Source organism: Cavia porcellus, unplaced genomic scaffold (assembly GCF_034190915.1).
Source record: "Cavia porcellus strain 051 isolate PalLab524CR breed Dunkin Hartley unplaced genomic scaffold, mCavPor4.1 scaffold_2, whole genome shotgun sequence".
In the NCBI taxonomy this organism is placed as follows: domain Eukaryota; kingdom Metazoa; phylum Chordata; class Mammalia; order Rodentia; family Caviidae; genus Cavia; species Cavia porcellus.
In genome coordinates, this window is record NW_026947485.1 from 116,855,213 (window position 1) to 116,876,335 (window position 21,123).

Consider the following 21,123-nt stretch of genomic DNA (forward strand, 5'->3'; position numbering starts at 1 on the left):
TATGGAAGTACAATACTTATTTGTTATGCTAGTTTTAAAATTTTTACCAAGAACAAATCAATGTTAAGGAAACATTTTAAACATACAGAACTAGAGATTTTTGCTTTATTTCTTTGTAATACATTGGTAATGTATTGAACTATTTTATTCCAAAATATATTATGTGATAATATATGTGATCACTTTGCAAAAAAGTCTTGAATCATTATAAAATGGTATAATACCATAAATTTAAATCTATACCTAGATTGCCAGTACTTGAAAAAGTGGTGGGATTTGTTTTTTACCTCCTTTAGGGTGGAGATTAGGAAGTAATCACAAGTAACATTAAAGTTGTTGAACAGAAATATTCTGCTAATATGTTTAAAACAAACTTAAACCTGTAGACCTCAGTCATTGCCTGTATGTAGTATGTAGTCTCATTTATATGCTTGTCGACAGGCTAACACTTATATTTCTGTCCCAGACAAGTATAAATGCCATGCATAGGTGCTAACATAGACATTTACCTCAAAAACAATTTGATGCAGGAAAAGTTCTCAATTCCTTTTTTCTGAAAATTTCAAAGCCATTCTTTAAAAACAAAATTATTCAGAAGAACTATATTTTAAATATCTAGTTTAAGCAAAATCTGGATACGTAAGCAGAAGTAGTTTACCTATTGTTGAAAAGACACCAAACTTTTAGATTCCATTCAAATTATTAGTATTAGTCCACATAAATAAACATTTATTAACAGACTAGAAATCTCACAGCTATCGACTCTGTATGAATAGCTTTTATAGTTAAACAAAAATTTCTTCTATAATACTGACAGTTACTTAAACTTTAAAAGAAGAATATATATTATTAACTTTAGTATATATAATATATTATACATCATTAAGTTTAGTACTTATGTTATATATCAACCTAAGTATTTATATTATATATTTTATACACACACACACACACACACATATATATATATATATATATATATATATATATATATATATATGACTAACTTTAGTTATCCTATAGTGACAGTGAATATGAGCTGCAGTCTTCTTAAAATTTGCTAGCTTAGCTGGGATTTTACCTCAGTGGCATACGTGCTTGCCTGCCAAGCATGAAGTCATGAGTTTGATCTCTGGTACTAAAAACTGCCTTGGTTAAATGTCTGCCCTTTCCCTTTCAGACTGTCACATGAGAAATGCTCACAAATACTCAAAGTTTACAAATTAGTTTAATTGAGAAAATAAAGAACAGGAACACACCCTAAAATAAAGGAACACTTTGAAGAATTGAAAGAATACTTAAATTATCCCTCAAGAAAAAAAAAAAAAAGTTGGACTCATACTCATAACATGGGTCAGTGGCACTCAGGGAGGTGCACGCCTTTCCCTGAGGACTCCCACTTCCCCAAAAGAAACATGATGTGCCCCATTCCAGGAAAGACTGTGCCTCTGCTAAGAGTCATGAATCTGGAAATCAGTCCCATGTGTGGAGCTGAAGCAAGGCCAGTCCTGGGAACACAGAGGACCCAAGGCAACCACTTGAACAGGCTGCTCCGGTACAGAAAACACTAAGCTCTTTGGTTGCCATGCATGCAGACTGCCAAACAGTGGGGGTTCACATGGCACTAACTTGCTAGATGTGTAAGTAAATGCACTGCATTGGTGGAACAGTTCCTTTCCTCCCATCAGGAGAGTGCTACACCTCACCCCAGCTTTCTGTGTGTTTATTTCTTCACCTTTTCACCGATCTTCAAGGTCCTCACCCTGGGAATCTCAAGAGCCATATGAGTCATGGCAGAATGGCACCTCAATACAGACTCAGGGCATGAGGGAGTAATTCATTATTTAGTAGGTGAGAAGGACACCTCAGTGTTCACATGAAAGGGAGAGGGGTACATCGATATTCTCAGTATTGAGCTCATTAATATCATCAGTCCTGAGCTGACATCAGGTGTAGAAATTGGGATAAACAGTTTTGTGAACCACAGATGTACATAGAATGGTTTCTTGTATTTTTTTTATTCCTGTATTTACTTTTTTGGGGGCACTTAAATTAAACACTGTCTGAATGGTTGTAAGCTTGATGAGATGATCACAGAGGATTTGACTTGGAGTACTACTTTAAAATCAAGTCCTGAATGGGAAAAAGATGGCAGAGAAACAGCCACCCCTATAGAATTTGAGCCCTGTAGTTGCTCAATTAGATAAAGAAAAACTATGGGGGACAAAAAGGACCTTTCCCCACTATAGGAGTGTTGTGCTGCAAATTCCACTTCACAGCCCTTCATAACTTTACCTGAGCCACAACAACAATTTCTACATTTTCAACTCAGGTTGGAACTTCCTACCTCTCAGAGAGTAGAGCATTTTGTCACTCTCTGCCTTGCAACTCTAAAAGAAGACTCTAAAAGAGTCTAAAATAAGCCAGTTCTAAAAGAAGAAAGGGAGTTCATGTGTACTTTTAACATGTCTGCCGTCACTGAACTTGAGTCCCCGGTATCCCGGTACCAGTTATATGTCTTCATAAAGCTGTACCCTTTAAGTCCCTAAAGAATTAAAACAAGTTACTCTTACTTATGGCCCTCCAGCCCCTTTTACCTTGGGTTTCATAGAGCTCCTAGGGCAACAGGTTATGGCTCCAAATGATCGGAAAGGCATAGCTAAAGCATGCTTAGGTGCAGAGGGTTGCCTACTGTGGAAAGAAAACTTTTTTGAATTGTGTGTATATCAGGCCACTTGCAGTGCAGCTCACAACACAGCCATTACAACAGACATGATAACCAAAGAAGGCACCTTTGCTGCTACAGTCAACTTACTACTGAATTGCAAGTATATGAGGAAATTAAAATAGCTGCCTTAAGGGCTTAGAGGGAGCTTTCCTCAAAGGGCAACTCATCCCATGATTTGACTTCCTCTCATCAGGGCCCTGATAAATTAATTTTATAAAAATTCAGACAGGTTGGGGCTGGGGATTTAGCTCAGCGGCATAAGAACCTGCCTTGCAAGCAGGTGGTCATGAGTTCGATCCCCGGTACCGATAAAAATGAAAAAGACAAAAAAAAAAAAAAAAAAAAAAAAAAAACCCTAGTGAGTTAATTTAAGTGTGTTGGTAAGATAAGAGTAAGCTGTCTTTAAAGTGAGTGACATGTTTTCACCTAGTTTGTTTGACAATTAGATTTGGGAGAGGAAAATGAAGAAAGGGAAATGAAGAAATGAGAAAGGGAGGATAAAATGGAAACAAAGCTTTTGTAATAAGGAGAGCAAGGGGATGGGAAAAAGTGAAATCAAGATAAATCATGTATGGGTACAAATTCCTTATGAGGAATGTGATCATTATGTATATTTAAATTATACCAGTAAGATTAATTTAAAGTATTATAAATACATTTATAAGTCCATTATTTTCTGTGTAAAATCATTTAAAAGATTTTCATTGGTTGAAGATTTATAAATCGATTTGTACTTGAAATATTTCTTTATATATAGTACAGTCAGACAGTTACAAAAAAGTCCCATACCTGAATAAAGATTATTCTTTTTTACCTCAGATAAAATTATAGCTGGGAGATGAAGAAGGGGAAAATGAGGCAGGCATGGAGGTGCACACCTGTAATCCTACCATTCTGGGAGGCTGAGGCACAAAATTTCCAGTTTGACTGCAATCTGCACAACTGAGAAATTCAGTGAGATCCTCTCTCCAACTTTAAAAGATTGGGATATAGCTCAGCAGAACAGTACTTGTCTAGCACCTGACAAGCCCAAGGTCCTGAGTTTCATTCCAGATTAAAAAATAAAATAAAATAATGAATAAGGGCTGGGAGTGGAGTTAGTACAGAAGCTTTGGGTTCAATTCTCAGTACAAGAGGGAGGAGGGGAGTTTATGCCACATGGCTGAAGCCAGTATATCTCCACTAATGAGCTGATGCCAACCCCTACCTGCGCTTCGAGACCAATGGGCTTTGGACACAGCATCTTCAGATTCTCTCCTCTTCACAAATACAAGTCCCCTTGCTTCAACCTCCTTGCACACATGTTCCCACTATAGTGCTGTGCTGCACTCAAGTCAGCTGAGCCTCAGAGAGCCTTTCTCTCCATGCTGTGCTGTTTGACATAATCTTACAGGAAACTGAAAATCCTAACTTAAACAATGTGTCCCAGCAGCTGAGAAGGTGGGACGCTAAATAGAAAATAGTAAAAGTAATTTGACCCAGAATATTCTTGTTGAAGAATCAGGAAAGAGAGATCCTGACAAAACTTTTCAAGTCCTTGAAATTCTCTAAGATCATCAATGTATTCCTTGTGTGAGGTCTGACATGCAATAAACCAGTTACATTCATGCAAGGATTTTGTGTTTTCCATGGAATCTACTTAATGTTTTACCAATTGATAAAGTTTGTTGATTTTTGTGTGTGAAGGATATTCTGACCTTAGTTATTGGGCTTTATAAATATGACTCATTATAAATTTTAAGTAATTATATAATTTATTGTAATTAAAAGAGTTGAACAACATGTGTTTTCACACCCAATAAAATTCTCAATTATTTTTTGGTGCAGTGATAATTTTGCGATACATGCTGTAACATAATCAAAATACTAGAGATTATAGAGTTACACCCTTCTGATATGAACATTAGCATTCACATCAGGGGAATAAGCCAGTCTGTGAAATTATTAATATTTACTCCAACAGCCAGTAATCATTTGCAGATGAGCTTTGTACAGTGTAAATGTCAGAGTTAAACAAACCCATTCACATTCCCAAGGGCTCATTATGCTTTTATACTTCAAAATAATGAGCACACTATTGTCTTCCACCTCCCAGTACACAGACAAAAGGTGTTCAGTAATAAGAGCGTGATTTCAGCATTGTGTAGGAGTTGCCTCTGGCCTCAGGAGAAAACAAACTTTTTGTCAGATTCTCTTTTATTGCAACGTTGCCAATTTGCCCCTAAGGGAGCTTGGGGTGTCCTTACAGTCCAGAGTGCCTAGGAGAATTGAGTTAGAAACCCACCTGGGGCCTTTCATAACTTCTTTTTCTCCTGAGACCTCAGCAGAAGAGGCAAGTGCTTGTGACTGACTTTAAGTAATGAAACTTTTTAATTGAAACATCATTAACACTAACAAGTCTCCTGGGAAACCCAGAATTGAGGCTTAACCAGCAGAGATCTGAGGCTGGCTGGCAAGGAAAATAAAGCTGCTATCAGATCTTCACTTCTGTGTTCTGGGAGAGACCATTTCCTTGTGCTCCAATTTTAATAAAACATCTCACAGGGCTACCAAGTGTTTGTTGAGGTAGCATGGAGAGGAGCCAGGTCACCACAGGGAAATGTCCTGGAATGGCATCCACCCAGTTATTGGAGAATATTTTTGCCTTCTCTACCTCCGTCAGAGTTATTAACACAGAGAAGCAGAACAAAAAAGACTCCTCTATGAATACACAAACGTCAGGAGAGAAGAGGCCAAGTGCTTGGATCACTAGCTACTCTGAGTCCAATTCTGAAGAACAAAGATTCTGTGCTGCTGCCATTCTGGAACACAGTGGTCTGCCCCTTTCACTTCAAAGCAGTCTTTCACTTCTGAAATTTTAAAGCTGCAAAGGTTTGAGACTTGCTTTGTGATGCCTTCAGGCTATCTTTTCTATTTTCCTGTTCCTTCTCAGAAACGGAGATTTTTCTTAGTTCTGTCTTTACAGCCCACAGCTGTATTGCAGCTCCTCTTCTAGCCAAATTCACAATGTTTTAAATCACCCTGATGGGCTCTTTCCTATTGACTTGCAACATAAATCTAGCTAGAAGACCCCAACAATAGCCATGCAACAGTCTTGTCTACCTTGACTTTCTTGAGATTTCTTCTCCTAGATTAATTATTCTACCCCCTGCAGTTTTAGTCTTAGGCAAAGTCTCTGGACGTAGAAAAATGCAAATAAACTTTCTGCCAAGCTATAATACACACTGTGTGGAGTGCAACAAGCAATGCAGTCCTTCTAAACAGGAAACACCTGATCCTGGTCTTCACTGACATGATTACTATCAGCCTTCTGATCTTCTGAACAGAATATCCCAGAAAGAACATTTTCAGTCATGTGAGCACTACTTTTTCAGGTGACATCTCCAAACATTTCCTAATCATTCCCACAAGTTCTTCCCAAAGACTCTTAACTCACATGGTCAGGTCCACTCCTGGTACCAAATTCTTTCTTGGTCACTTTTCTCTCATTGGTGGGATAAAATACCCAAGACCCAAAATAAATGAAGGAGAGGTTTATTTAGCTCATAGTTTCTGAAGGTTTGAATCCACAATCAGCTGGATGCAAGGTGGGGTTGCATAGTACAGTAGCAACACTTCAAGCAGCAGAAGACAGGAAAGCAATGGGAACTGAAAAGTGGGAGAAGGAAACTTTGTTCTTTTCCTTTATTGATGCAGGCCACCTTTCCAATCCCCAGAGTGGATGCAACACTCAAAGAATCTCTGACTCTTCCTCTTGCACAGTTTGGCAATGTTTACAAAGTAAAGATCCTGGCTCCCCGCTGAGTCTCTTGGTTAAACTTTCAAAATTCTCAAGTTGATACAGTGTGTCACCCATTAAAATCCACCCCTTGTTCACTTGGAAACCAGACACATTTGTTTAAACTGGTTTCCAGATACAAGAATGCTGATTCTTATCATTTTACAACTTGAACATTATTACACTATTTAAAAATCCTTAAGAACCAGTACTAATTCTCTCAACATTATATTTATATTACATTAGAAGCATAACATTTTGTCCCTGGTCCCCAAAAGGCTCATGGACATTCCCTCATGAAAAAATCATTTAGTCCACCTGCAAGACTTGCTAAAGTCCTAACAGTTTTAACATTGCTTGAAAGTTCCTGTCCCAAGTCTCCTCTGGATTTAAAGTAAACTTGTAGCTCCAAATCCCTGATTGAATAAAAGCAAAGTAAAACACTTCAAACACTCACTGAAACAAGATAAACATTTCAATTTCAAAAGTTTAAAACAGGGAAATACAAAGGATTGGGACCAAAGGAAATCCAAAATCCAGCAGGGCAAACATTAAATCTTGCGGTTTCATGCCACTATTTGAGGCAGTCTGTGGCAAATTTTAAGCTCCAAAGGGCTTGAGTGGCTCCAGCCCCATGATTGCTGGGCACTCTAAATCAAATTCTGAGGAACAAATTTTCTATACTACAACCATCTAGGACCATAATATACTTCAGCTTTCTCTTCGAAGCAAAGTCTGTAAGTTTTGCAGTGTTATAGCTGCAAATTATGGAGAATTACTGCTTCTTGTCTTTCCCTCAAGCCATCTTTAGATTCACCTGCTTCTTCTCAGCAATTGAGATCTCTTAGGCTCTATCTTTACAGTGCACCATTTTATGGCAACTTCCTTTCTGGCCAAATTCACACTTTAAATGATCCTGCTCTGTTCTTTGCTCTTGATTCTCAACATAGATCTAACTAAAAGCTCCAACAATAGCCATGAACACCCTAAGCATTGAATTTCCTTGAAACTTCTTATGTCAGGTTAATTAGTCCACTGTCCTTACTCTGAGTCTCAAGCAGAGTCTATGGACATAAGCAACATGCAGAAACACTTCCTTCTGAAGAATAGCACACATCATCTGGAGTCCAAAACTCAGTGCAGTCTTTCTTCCCAACAGAAACCACGAGAGCCATGTCTTTACTGATAGAATTTCTATCATCTCAGATTTTGGGGTGGAATTTCTATCTACTCATACAAAACAGTTTGAGGTGTTCCAGTACTACCTTTCATCTGACGTCTATGAACTTTTGCAAACTCTTCCCACAAGCATTTCCAAAGGTTCTTGACCTATATGGTGAGGTATAGTCACAGCAATGGACCCCTGCTGATATCAAATTCTTTGCTGGGACCTAACACCTGAGACTAAAAAAGGGAAAATTTATTTAGCTCATTGTTTGTGGAGGTTTCAGTCCATAAGCAGCTGACTCCAAGGCAGGGTAGCATGGCACAGGGGTAGCACTTCAAGAGACCAAAGACAGCAAGGAAATAAGACTAAGAGAAGGGAAAAGCAAGCCTCTTTTCTTTCCTTTTATTCTGTGCTGGCCACACCCTCCTCCCAAGGCAGGCATAGCACTCACAAAATCTCCTTGCTCTCCTGTTTCACCAAATGAGAATCCATACTTTACAAAGTGTGGATTCTGGCTTCTTGCTGAGTCCCTTAGTTAACTTCTAAATGCCTGAAGTTAACACAATGTGTCAACCATAACACACACTTTCTTCTTTCCCAGACCCAGTTTCTCTAGCTCCAACTACTGTTTAGGGCATTAATAACAACATCTCCAGACCTTTTAAAACACCTCCAATCTGCTGAAAATTGTGTCAACACTTCTTTCCACACTCATTTCTAGTCATTCTCACTTGTTGAAACCCCTATTTAGGGTGAGAACTCTTAACCAACTTGTCAGCTACTCTGTACATTGCTGGGACAGAGTAATCCCTTATAGTCATGTTAATCACCTCTTCCCTATTCCTGACTGCCTATACTCCAAACATTTATCCTCATCTCCACCCCAGAGTCTGGGACACTTCCACCCCATCGCTAATTTCATTCCAGTAGGCATTTACTATCCCTCTCAAATCTGAACAGCTTTACCCTGCCCCACAGCAATACCCCATCCCCAATCCAGGATGTGGGGGCCCACAGCCTCTTATTTCTCATCCAATGTGACACAGCCTTTTAATTCCCATCAACTCCCTTTTTTCCTGGTAATGGAAAACAGTGATTCTTACAGAGTGGTACAATATCTCCATGCTATCATTCAGATAATCCTCATCATACTCCACATGGTACCTAACCCCTACATACTGTGTCACCCATCTTTCCATCTACCACTCATTACTCTGTCCTAGATGTAAACATCATTTTTTACTTCTCCTCTGCACTCTCCTCACAGCTTCTTCATCTTTGCCTCTACAGACCGAGATGTTTTCCTGTCCCAGCAGTTTACCTGGACCATTTTGCCACAGGGATTTCAGGACAGCCCCACAATGTCAATCAGTCTCTTGCACATGATCCACTTTCTTTTTGCCACCTCTGCTCACTTTTGGCAATATGTAGGTGGCCTTTTCTTCAGTGCCTCCTATAAGTAGTCCTGTAAAGGCACTCTCTTAGTATTGCAGCATCTAGATTCCAAGGGATACCATGTTTCTCCCTTGAAAGCGCAAATTACTTCCCTGTCTATCAGCTACCTGGGCATCATTTCCCAAAACATGCCTGAGCTCTACTTCTAGTCCATCCACTGGTTCTTCTAGATCCCAACCCCAACACCAAACAGATCTTTTCTTTTCTTGGCATAACAAGATACTTTTTTCTCTGTGGTTGCCCTTTTCACTAAACCCCTCTATATACTTGTAAAGAGAGAATCCAATGAGCCCTTAGATCCCAAGACTTCCCCTTATTTGCCCCTTCAGTCCTTAAAATAGGCTCTAAAAACAGTCTCCTCCTTAGTTTTTCCAAACTCTACCCAATCAATCTTCATATAACTAAACACAAGTTTTCCTGCCCCTAATCATCCCCACCTTTACATCCAAGCCAACCTCAGAACCTGTTGGATATGATGCATTTGCGCTCTTGTATGGTTGCACTTTTCAGCTCAGGCCAAACCTCAGCCCAGAGGCCAGACTCATCAGATACTTTCGCCCTGTTTTGTGATAAACATGAAAAGAAATTCAATAAGATTCTGACCTTCTCCTGCACTCTCCTGCACTCTCCTACATTCACTGCTATGAGGATAGCATGGCTACAAACTGACCTCACTGAAGATTTAAACTCCCAATGCTGCAGCTCGAGTGGAGGCAGGTGGATCAGTAATGGTGTCCCAACGGCTGTTCATCTGCAAGACCTCTGCAGTATGGACACCAATCCTGCTGCCCTCACTGGACCTTACCTCCTCATGGAAACTGCAAGGAATCTCCCTTGCTTCCCTTAGGCTGACTTGAATTCCAGAAGATGCTTAAATGCCTTGCCTTTGCGTCTCCTGCTTCATCTGCTTCTCTCACTCATCTGCTTTGACTTTTCCCACTCTGGTCCTTCTTTACCCAGATAGAAGCTCTTTTTTCTCAGGGCTCTCTGTGTAGAGCCTATATTCAGGGCTCCCCAGAGGAGATCAAATTGCTTTCCTTTCTTTCCATTCCCATCATGTCTTGTTCAGTTACTGACAGGAACTTAAACACCCTCTGTTTCTATAATGAATTTTCCTGTGGTTTCACTCTCAGTTCTTCTGAGACTACAACTCAGTAGCCCTTTTCCTCAGGGAAGAATAATTTTTCATGCTTAAACTCATTTTTGCCCTGTTGAGGTTCCTCCTCTTACCTTTGCTATGTACTCTGGCTTAGTTTGCTCTCTTCTTCCTTTCATGATGCCCCACAGTTGTACCCCAACTTCTCCTCACCATCCCTAGTTATTTCTCCAACACCATGCAGTTAACTCATTCCTGGCTAAACTAGTCTAATCCTTCCTTAGCCAGAATTGCAGGCTCTGTATTTCCATGTCTGCAGTAACCTGCATGGCCCTTACAGTCCCTTGTCAGTCTGGGTCCATAGTAATCTCTCATACTACCCCCAGTGTTAAGTGAAGGGTCCACTCCAACTCCCCAACAGAATATCCTCAGTCACTTTCCCTATTACTGACAAGATAAAAAAAAAAAAAAAAAACCCAGTCAGGACACACAGCCAGACCCTTCCAGGCATCAAACTGAGCAAACTACATGGTTAGGAACAGTGGGGTGTAGAGTCATGATTCTTTTATTTACCTCTTGGAGGTCTTGGATAGGCCAATGGTGAACCTGAAGTCGCAGGCTTCTGGACAGGTAGCAAAGGCATATTCCAGGCTGACTTACAAGGAATCAAGATACTGGCCTCTTTTAGCCTTGGAATGTGCTTGGAAATTTTTACCTTGGCTTGTAAACAGAGTAGATATTGGCGTACCAGGATTGGGGTGGCTGCAGGGTTAAGGGAGACTACAATTGGAAGTCGATTGATTATAAGTCCCAGTGGGTCTTCTCAGTTGTTGAAGACCTTTTGGGCTATCTCTATTAACTCTTAGAGTGCCTAAGAGTGCTTTGAATCTTTCTAGCCTTTGAAGCTTTTTTCTAGTATCTGGGGCAGACTGGGAGACAAATGCTATATATTTAGGGCACATCTATTCTCAGGTGCCTCTGGATCAATAGGTGTATAGGAGACACTCCTAGAACACAGATGGAGCCTTGTCAGGTCTCTAACTTACCTCTGTTTAGACAGATTAGTTGACTTCCAAGTAACTGTTTTTAAAAGCACCTAAAGAGTTGGGCACCTAAAGAGTTTCCCAGTTATCCCTGGATATTAGAAAAAAGCTTATAAGACTGGAAAGATTCAAAGGTAAGGCACTCTCAGATTTAGTGGAGATAGTAGGAGACCAAAATTACCAGATACTAAGCAAAGAACTGGATTGTGATCTGGGCACACTTAAACATAATGTTCATTGCTTGGAGGAGTCTTTAAACTCCCTGGCTAAGATGGTCCTTCAGAACCGGTGAGGTCTAGACCTCCTGTTCTTAAAACAGAGGTCTACGCCTAACCCTTGGTGAATCTTGTTGCTTTTACACCAACCATTCAGAGTTAATGGGGACGAATAGGTACAGTCTTAGTCAGCTCAGATGGTGCCTAGCTGATAAAAAAAAAAATGAGAGGCGTCGTCAACAGAGTTGATATAAAACTTTCTTTTCCACCACCCGGTGGCTGACCACCTTACTCTCAGCTCTGGCAGAACTCCTGATTTTCCTCCAAATGATCATTATTATTGACCCCTGCAAGATAAACTGTTTAATATCCAAAGCCAAGTCCAATCTCTTAAATTAATGATTATACATTCCCAATAGCAGGATCTATGAAATGTAGATTTTTTTTTAAAAGATGACTTTTAAAAGGATGAGCAGGAATCAAGGATGTGATTCATGCACTAAAACCAGTGGGGAATATTTTAGCTTGGCATAACCGACACCATCTTGCATCGTGAATTTAACTAGTGCCCTGTATTTGACTCCGGAAAATGTAAAATTACTCAGAGTACAAGTCCCATGAGAAAATCATAATGACCTGTACCCACAGGAAAAAAAATTAACTGGCTCAACAAAAGAAGCAGGATACAGGTGTCAACCAAAATTACTGTAATATTTGAGCTAAATTGTTTCCAACAGGATGTCTTTTGTGATTTTCTCTTTTAAAACCTCTGTAACTTTCCAGTTTGGTGCCGCTTGTTTGGACCCTGAACCAGGGGGGTCTGTATACAAGTGGTCTTAAGGCCAGTTAATTAAATTCCAAATTTATCAATTTGGCTGCTTGGATTCTTATATTGTTGCTCACCAACCAACCTCACTGAGTACTAGAATACTCTGGATGCCCCACTCAGCTTATTTACTTTTTCCAAACTTGTGATGATATCACTGCTCATTAGACAGCCACAGTTCTGCACTGGCAGCTACAACCCATTCATGACCATACTCTCTGAACTCTGTAGTCTATCTCACACTCACTCAGATCACCTCTTCTTGCCCAACTTTGATCATTCCTTACAATAGCTCCTAACAGACACCAAAAGATTCTTCCTATACTGGCAAAACAGAATGATAGCTGACCGTGAAATCCCCCACCAGAGACCCTCCCAGTGCCTGAGAGATGGTGCCCTAGCAGACACCTGGGTATCTGCGAAAGAGAAAATCAAAGAATCAAACCCTTCTTCAGTGCCACAACTAATTCTGCTTACCGGCCAAGTGTCTTTGCCACTGTGGGATTTCCACCTACTTGTGCCTCACTACTAACTGGACCAGCATCTGCACCCTGACTAGCCCAAACATAGACCTCAGCCCAAACATAGACATTTCACCAGGAAACCAGAACTTGCTTTTCTCCTTTAGGACCCAGGTCCAATAACATACAACCATACAACTAATACCCCTGCTTATCAGTCAAGTCATCACCATTGATGCAGAGACAGATGCTGTCTCTAACCACTCCTTGAAATAGCACTCCTTCCCCAAAATGTCTCTCCCAGTTAGATTGCCCACAAGGTTCCATTTGTCTTGTACAAAGTAACGGAGAGAAATATTCTCTGTGTTCCTGCTCTCCTCGATATATAACACCAAAATTCAGGAATGACACATCTGACCTGAGAGAGACCCTGTCAGCAAACATGGTGCCCTCCACAAACAACAGGAAACCATTAACAGGCCACGCTGCCCTTGGAAAACAGAACATTTGGCCATAAAGAAAATTTAGGACAGGACATATATTCTTTGAGGCCAAGGAAAGTCCAGTATTATCTATACACCTGCACTCACTGTCCTGGGAACTTTGACACCAAACATTCCACCCAGACTGCGTGGGCTTATAATCCCATATGCAAATACTATAAAATTTAGCTTCTCCTTTGGTCAGCTGTGGAAATCATTCACAATCTCAGTCTGTCTTCACCCAGATAGAGTAAAGTCAGCCTTTTGCTCACATAAAACCTGTGTGCAGGTGGTTTCTCATGAACCATTTTTAACACTGTGGAGAAACATTGAGAGTGTATCACACAGTGATTGCAAGTAATAACGAAGTGTCATGCTCTGGAAAATTGGTAAAAGGGTAGATATTGTAGTCTCACCACAAAAAATGATAACTATATCAAATAATGGCTGAGTTAGTTAACTAAAGTTACTGACTCCGCCATGGATACACATCATATTTGATTAATACACAGAATTTTTATGTCCATTAAATGACAAATAATTTAAACACCAATAAGAGGAACATTTCAGAATTGCTGATTGTGTAATAAATTATACAGTGTCAGATGACCACATAACTGTTCATAGCATCAAGCAGATCCAGCCTTTGTACCTCCTCAATGGTAAAGGAATCAGCTATGACCACTGTCAAAGGAAAAGTTCCTCATGGAAAGTTTATCCTCAAGTGTTTGAATAAGGATTCAGTGCTCTCACTACTGAGGGACCTCAAGATTCAGAATTTTGATGTGGCCATTGAAAAGCACAGTACCAATGCCAACAGCATTGCTCCAGGGAATTTGCTTCAAAGGAGGGAAGTATATACCTTGAATGCCCTAGCAAAGGGCAAGCTGGAAGCTGGGTTAGAACAGTGTAACCAGAGTTAATACCATATAAGTAAAGCAATTCAAATCAACTCATTTTTACCTTCTTAGCAATGAATCACCTGCCTGCATTAATAGGTACAAAGAGCATTCTTTTGTAAATTCAAATCTGCATATATTGTTGAGTTTTGGTTGATTATTTGACATCAAGTGATCATGTCATGCTATAAAGCGTGAGTGCTTCTATTATTATGGATGATTTGGTTTTACATCGGTTTCTAGGTTCTTGCATGTGGTAAAAGAATTGGACATGGCACATGATGGTTAGGAAGCAGCATGGAAGCTGAATTAGGTGACAATCTTCTTGGAATGTGTGGGCTTGTGCTAGCAAAAAGAAACAACCCAAGTGCCAAGAACAATGACCTAAGGTATTGCACACAGCCCAGGGTGCCCCCTACACACCCTGTAAAGGGCTGTGAGCTTTACCTTAGCTGGGGGAGCTAGGGTTAACAAACCACCTCCTGTGAGGTACAGAAAGTAAAACCCGCTGTCATTTACCTCCGAAATGGCCATGCTTTCTCTGGATATTTTTCCTTCATATTTGGAGTTCTAACTGGATGCTCATTTTTCTATTTGTTCTGACTGATTTTATAAAAATATTTGGAATTGTTTCTGTAATCTTATTTTATTACTTAATATTTTTTCTTAGTGTTTTCTTTCTTTTTTGCTCTCATACTGCTTTTTTTTTTTTTTTTTTTTTTTTTTTTTTTTGTCTATTTCATTTTTATCGGTACCAGGGATCGAACTCACGACCACCTGCTTGCAAGGCAGGTGCTTATGCTGCTGAGCTAAATCCCCAGCCCCTCTCATACTGCTTTAATACTGTAACTGAGAGGTTAAAATGTATCTTTGAAAATTAGGAATGGCGAGGCCATTTCTCCATCTTCCTCAGGCCAGGAGAGAATGCTCCAATTCCAGTTCTGACCCGCCAAGTAGAATTGACACGCCACTGTCCTTCCTGCGCCCCCTGGTGGCGAAGCCCGGCCAAACCGTGCGCGTGACATCGTTTTGGTTTTCCACTTCTGCAAGCTACAGTGTTGCTCTTCACCTTCCTGATTTGATCAAAGTGTGAATAAATTATTTTTACATGGCTAAGGGCTTCTTGCTGGTCGGGATGTCGTACTGATAAATGAATCCAGATAATCAAGGCCCAGGTTCAGGGGTCTGCCTGGGCCAACTGGGAACGAAATGGACAGCAGAGGGCAGCAGTGTTTCCTGAGGGAGTCTTGGACAGGACAGTTGCAACAGCTTTGTTCTGCCCGCTCTGCGCTGGAGGAAAGGAACCAGGACCCACTGCCCCCGCATTTTTATTAAAATGGAAGGGTGGCTGCTTAGGAAGCTGTGATCGCAAGGTTTGGAGAGCCCTGGTGCAGTCTCAAGACGGTGATGGCTAATTCCGGGCTTCTTTTCCTCATCTTCAGGGCTTCTTGTGAGCCAATTTGGAGATCTCAACACAAAGTTAGGGCCTTTCAGGAGCCAATCTACAGTGCTAGTTTTCTATTAGGTTGAGACTTTTGTTCCTGATCAGTTTGTTCTGAAGATACAGTAAGGGAAAATACAGTGGGTTCGGAAATCTTCGTTGTGCTTTGCTTGGGGTAAAGAATTTATCCTGCTTCAGTACTCCTTAAAGAAATCTGTGCTGTTTCACTTAGAAGAAGGTTGTTTTATTGTGGTATAATATGCGCTATACAATTGAAAGTACCCTCTGAATTAATGCTACTGTGCCTGAGACTGTTTGGAGTGAATTTGGGTAGGTGACATCCACATTTGCTTTAATTTTGCCCTTTTGAACTCATCCCCACCCCCATGGGTGAATGCCTTTTGTAGTTCTATATGTTAAAATTTTGCACATTTTTTTCTGCTGCTTGAAAGATTTCACCTTCAACTGAGAGGCACCCAGCTCAGGTCCCTCCCTCTGTGCCCATAAAATGTCACCCTGTGGTGGGGACTGAGAAGATTCTCTCCAGGTCCTTGGTGTCCTGGGCACGAAGTGGACCAGACCAGCAGGACAGTTAGTGAAGGTACACATTCCCTGGAGGCCAGAGAGAGAGCAGCGGTGACCAGACTCACAACAGCCTCAGTATAAAGGACAGGGGTCTCTGGTATCTGAAATTCTTGGATTGCTTTCTCCTGTATGGAGATTTGGAGAGTTGTTCTACCAGAATCTCATCTGGCCTGACACCGGATTTAAACTGTCCAGTAGAAAGGCTCACGTGGCTTCCTCCAAAGGTAAATAAAAGGTTAGAAAGCACTTTTCTGACTGGTTTTGTGTACAGTGCTCAGGGGCAATAGTGTCACTTTGGACCCTGGGTTGTGAACATATTTTCTGGGTCATCATGACTTTGACAAATTCCACCCCATTGCTTTTTTCGAATTTTCCCAGGGCTCATCGCCTGCCCCACAACCATGTAACCCCCTTGGGTCAGTGCTGATGAGCTCTGGTGGCCTGGACCACCCGTCATGCTGGCTGACAGTGTGACTCTTCTGAGCTGGCGCTGCACTGAGTAGCATCACTCAGGGACCTTCATGTTCTCCAGCTCGCCTGTGGCTGACCACCTGCATAGGGGCACAAGAAATCTCAACACGTAACTTAAGTTACACTTGCTGTAAAATAAAATAAATGCATTGTCTGAATTCTTAGTGTATGTTTGCTTAGATTCCTCATCAATCAAAATTGTATTTTCAGTTGTTCAGAGATGTATCTTACTACAACTTAACTACAGTAAATTTTAGGATTTAATTTTCCTTTTGTAGAACAGTTGAGTTCAGACACTGATTTGTATTGAGCTGGTGTCTCAGATTTTGTAACTCAAAAATAAACTCGGTATGTAAGAAAGAGATAGTTATAAATGCATTTATAATAGTAAAATGTCTAGCTTGCTTCTAATTAAGTTAAAAAATTTAAAATATATGCTAAGTATAAATCCAAGTATTCTTGGCTTCCTAAAAGTCTTTAAAGTAATATATTTACATATATTAAATACACGCGATAAAATTTATTGCTTGTCTTATATTAAACCATCATTGCATGAGACTGTTTGGTTATGATGAATGATTTTTTCATGTGTTATGATCTTGATTTATAAGTTATTGAATATTTTTCATCTATCGTAATCAGGGCCAGTGGTCTATAGGTTTATTTTTGTTGTTTCCTTGTCAACTTTGGTAGCAGCATAATGCTGGCCTCATGAAATGAGTTTAGAAAGATTCCCTACATTTTCATTCTATAAAATAATGTACCAAAAATTAGGGTTAACTTTTTAAATACTTGGTAAAGTACAGCAGTGAGTCATTGGTTGGAGACATTTCATTCTCAGTATCATTCTTATTGGTTTATTTAGATTTTATATATACATTGTACTTAGTTTTGCCAAGTCATTTATATCCAAAAAATGGTCAACTTAATTTACATTTTATGGTTTAATAAATTAATGTGTTTTCTCATTATTCCTATCTTTTGAATTTCTTTATTATCAATTATAACATTTCCTTTTGCACTTCCAATTTTGTTTTTTTAGGTTCTCTGTATCGCTTCTCTCTCTGCCTCTCTGCCTCTTTTTTACTGTGACTGTGTCAGTTCTAGCTGTTTTACCATTTACAACTTTTCAAAGAAATTTTGTTTTATAGATTCTTTGTATTTTTCTTTTGTACTCTCTTTCATTTATTTTTGCCATAATTTTATTTATTTATTATTGCTTTGGGGTTTCTTTGCTTGTTTAGGGTTCTGTTTTTTGTACCTTCCTTTCAATTTGAATATAGTTTCTTTTTGCTTTTCTAAGACCTTGAGATGCATCACTGTGACATTTACTTTAAACCTTGCAATTTTTTCTGTAGCTAACTATTGCAATAATTTTCCTTCTTAATAATACTTTTTTATATCTCACAGGTTAAATTGTATTTCTATTTTCATTTGCTTCTAAACATTTGGCAATTTTCCCATGAATTGCTTAATGGCACACTGTTGATTCAAAAGTCTGTTGTTCAGTCTGTATCTACTTATATAATTTCTAACATTGCTCTTGCTAAGAACTTGTAGTTATTGTGATTACAAAAGATATAAGATATGATTTTTAACAACCAAAATTTTGTTAAGAAGGAAAAAAGCAAACTCATATGTAGTAACTACAAAAAACATAAATATGTGAGAATCATCATGAAACAAAAATATGTGTATGCATCAAACTGAGAAGATAGTGAAAAAATCTGAAAAACATATAAATGAATGGGAATGTAGACTATATTCGTGTTTTGGAAAAATTAGCATAAACTATTCCTGCTTCCAGAAAAACCTAGATTTTAAACAATCCCTATCAAAGAGTCAAGAAACACTCTAAAGATTAGAAAAAACGCACTTTGCAGACATATCTCTAGAATGAAATTATTATCCAAATCATAAAATATTCTAAAAAGTCATAGATTTGGTCAACAGACTTAAATGGTACTCAATATGACTAACCATCAGGGAAGACACACTAAAAAGCACAATGAGGAAACCCCTCACTTTCATATTGGCAGGTATCAAAAGAGGACTATGAATGTTCTGATCACTTGTTAATTAGAAATAAGTACGCATCAATAAATAAAAACATAAAGGCAACTCTGGTCAAGGATGTGAGGAAAAAGGAACATTTGTACATTACTGATGAGACTAGCACACTCTTATGCAAATAGATATGGAGTTTCTTACACATCTGAAAATGAAGCTCTCAGAGGATCTGATAGTGCTATGTGTAGGTACTGATTAGAATGCCTGAAGTTAATATGATGAAAAAGTCTGCTTCTCCACACACATTGATGCACGGTGCAGAGAAGTTAAATTCAAAATTAAACTGCATGTTCTTCAGCAAAAGAACTGTGAGGTAAGGTGGTTTGAACACACAATTGAATACATTTAGCACTAAAAATGAGATTTGATGTTGCTACCAAAATGTATGAAATTGAGAACCATAATGCTAAGTGAAATGAGCCAGGTACAGAGGTAAATGGCTGCCTTTTGTCACTTGTATCAAGATCTTAGGAAACTGAGCTGAAAGAGACAGAGCTGACTGCTGGTGAGCAGAGGGTATGTGTGAGGAGCAATGGGGAGGGGAGGACTGAGAGGCGCACAGCTTCAGCTGGGTAGATGATGTCCTTTCCCCTCCGACAAGACATTGCACAGCATAACAGATGGAGTCAGTAAAGTAACTTACATTTAAACCCACAAAGCTAGTAAACTGTTTCCACTGCACAAAGAAAATGAAAGGTATTTGAAGACCGGACTGTATTAATTAAACTGATTTAATTGTTGAACACTGTGCTTATAAACCATGGCATAATATCCAGAAATATTCACAGCTATAATTTGTCAAGTTATATCTAAAATAGAAGTCTAAAATAGTGTATAGATACATGGCAAAGTGCACATTTAAAAATAGGCACAAAAACACCTAAATATAGATCATACATATAAACTTCTTTAGCACATATAGAAATAGGCAAGGATATGCAAATAGATATACATAAGACAGCAAAACACAGTTTTCCTCAGGTCAGGCTGCTACATTTGTAAGTCACAGAAAGATTATCTTTGGGTAACAAAATCTAAGGTAGCAGAAGATAAACACAGATAATATAGTTAGGTCTAACTAAAACTGTATCGATATATGTGTATAAATTTCTGTATATCTCCAGGTATATTTTCTATATGTCAAGAAAAAAATGTTATGGTAAAAATTCATCCTAAGAATTCATTATGAATAGAAGCAAATAGAGTGCTGAGCAATTCTGCTTTACTATTGCACTTATTGTGAACTTCTACCACACAAAGACCTTGTTAGGGCCCTTTTCACCTCCGTGTTCATCAGGCTGTAGATGATAGGGTTGAGCATGGGGGTGATGACCCCATAGAGCATGGAGATGAGCCTGACTCTGATAGGGAAGCATCAGCTGGAGGAGGGGCATAGGTGAAAATGGCTGTGCCATAGAACAGACAGACCACCAGAAGACGGGAGGCACACGTGGAGAATGCTTTGCGCTTCCCTTCTGCAGACTGGAATTTCAGGATGGTGGAGATGATGTAGACATAGGAGATCAAGGTGGTCAGGAAGCAAATGAACCCAGAGATGCCCCCCACCACTAACACAATATTTCAGACACATAGCTAGATGAGTAAGATAAGGTCACCAGTGGTGGGATATCGCAGTAGTACTGGTTAACCAGATTGGATCTGCAAAAGGACAAGCTAAAGGTTGACACTGTGCCAATGGTGGAGTTGAGAAACCCAGCAGCCCAGGAACCTGGTACGAGCTGGGCACAGCGAGCCTTCCTTATGATGACAAAAGTAGCGAAGTGGAAAGCAGATGGCCACATATCTGTAATAAGCCATGACAGCCAGCAAGAAGACCTGAGTCCCAGACAGGGCCACCAGGAAATATAGCTGCAGGGCACAGCCAACAAAAGAAATGCTGTGGTCCTCAGTCACAAGATTCCAGAGTATCCTGGACACAGTAATGGATGGGCAGAATATGTCTAAGAGGGACAAGTTTCCCAGAAAGTAGTACATGGGCATCTGCAGCTTGGTCTCAGTACTGATGGCCAGGAGGATGGCCCTGTTTCCTGCCAAAGTGACCTGGTAGATGATGGCAAAGACCACAAAGAGAGGGTAGCACACCTGAGGGAGGTCAGAGAGTCTAATGAGGTTGAACTGAGTCACCACGGTGACTTTGTAGGTGTCCATCTCCTGTCTCCTCCAATGTCACTCTGCAGGGAAGAAATCAATAAACTCAGAGTAAGGTGGCAATCAAAACCTCAGTGCTGAGAAATTATTAGAAAACAGTTGATGTGTGGTTGATGATGAATTATGTTGGTCCTAATTTTGTAGGAGAGTTTAAGTTTTTGAAGTACTATGCTCTCATTTCTTGACATTCTTGGTCTTCCTCAGCCGGAAGCCATGAGAGTACTCTATAGACTCAA

The 21,123-nt window shown here is 39.7% G+C and overlaps 1 pseudogene; it reads right to left on the minus strand.

Moving 5' to 3' along the window:
• Window positions 1-15,503: 15,503 nt before the first annotated feature.
• On the minus strand, window positions 15,504-20,887 carry LOC100719660 (olfactory receptor 5V1-like; annotated as a pseudogene).
• Window positions 20,888-21,123: the final 236 nt, after the last annotated feature.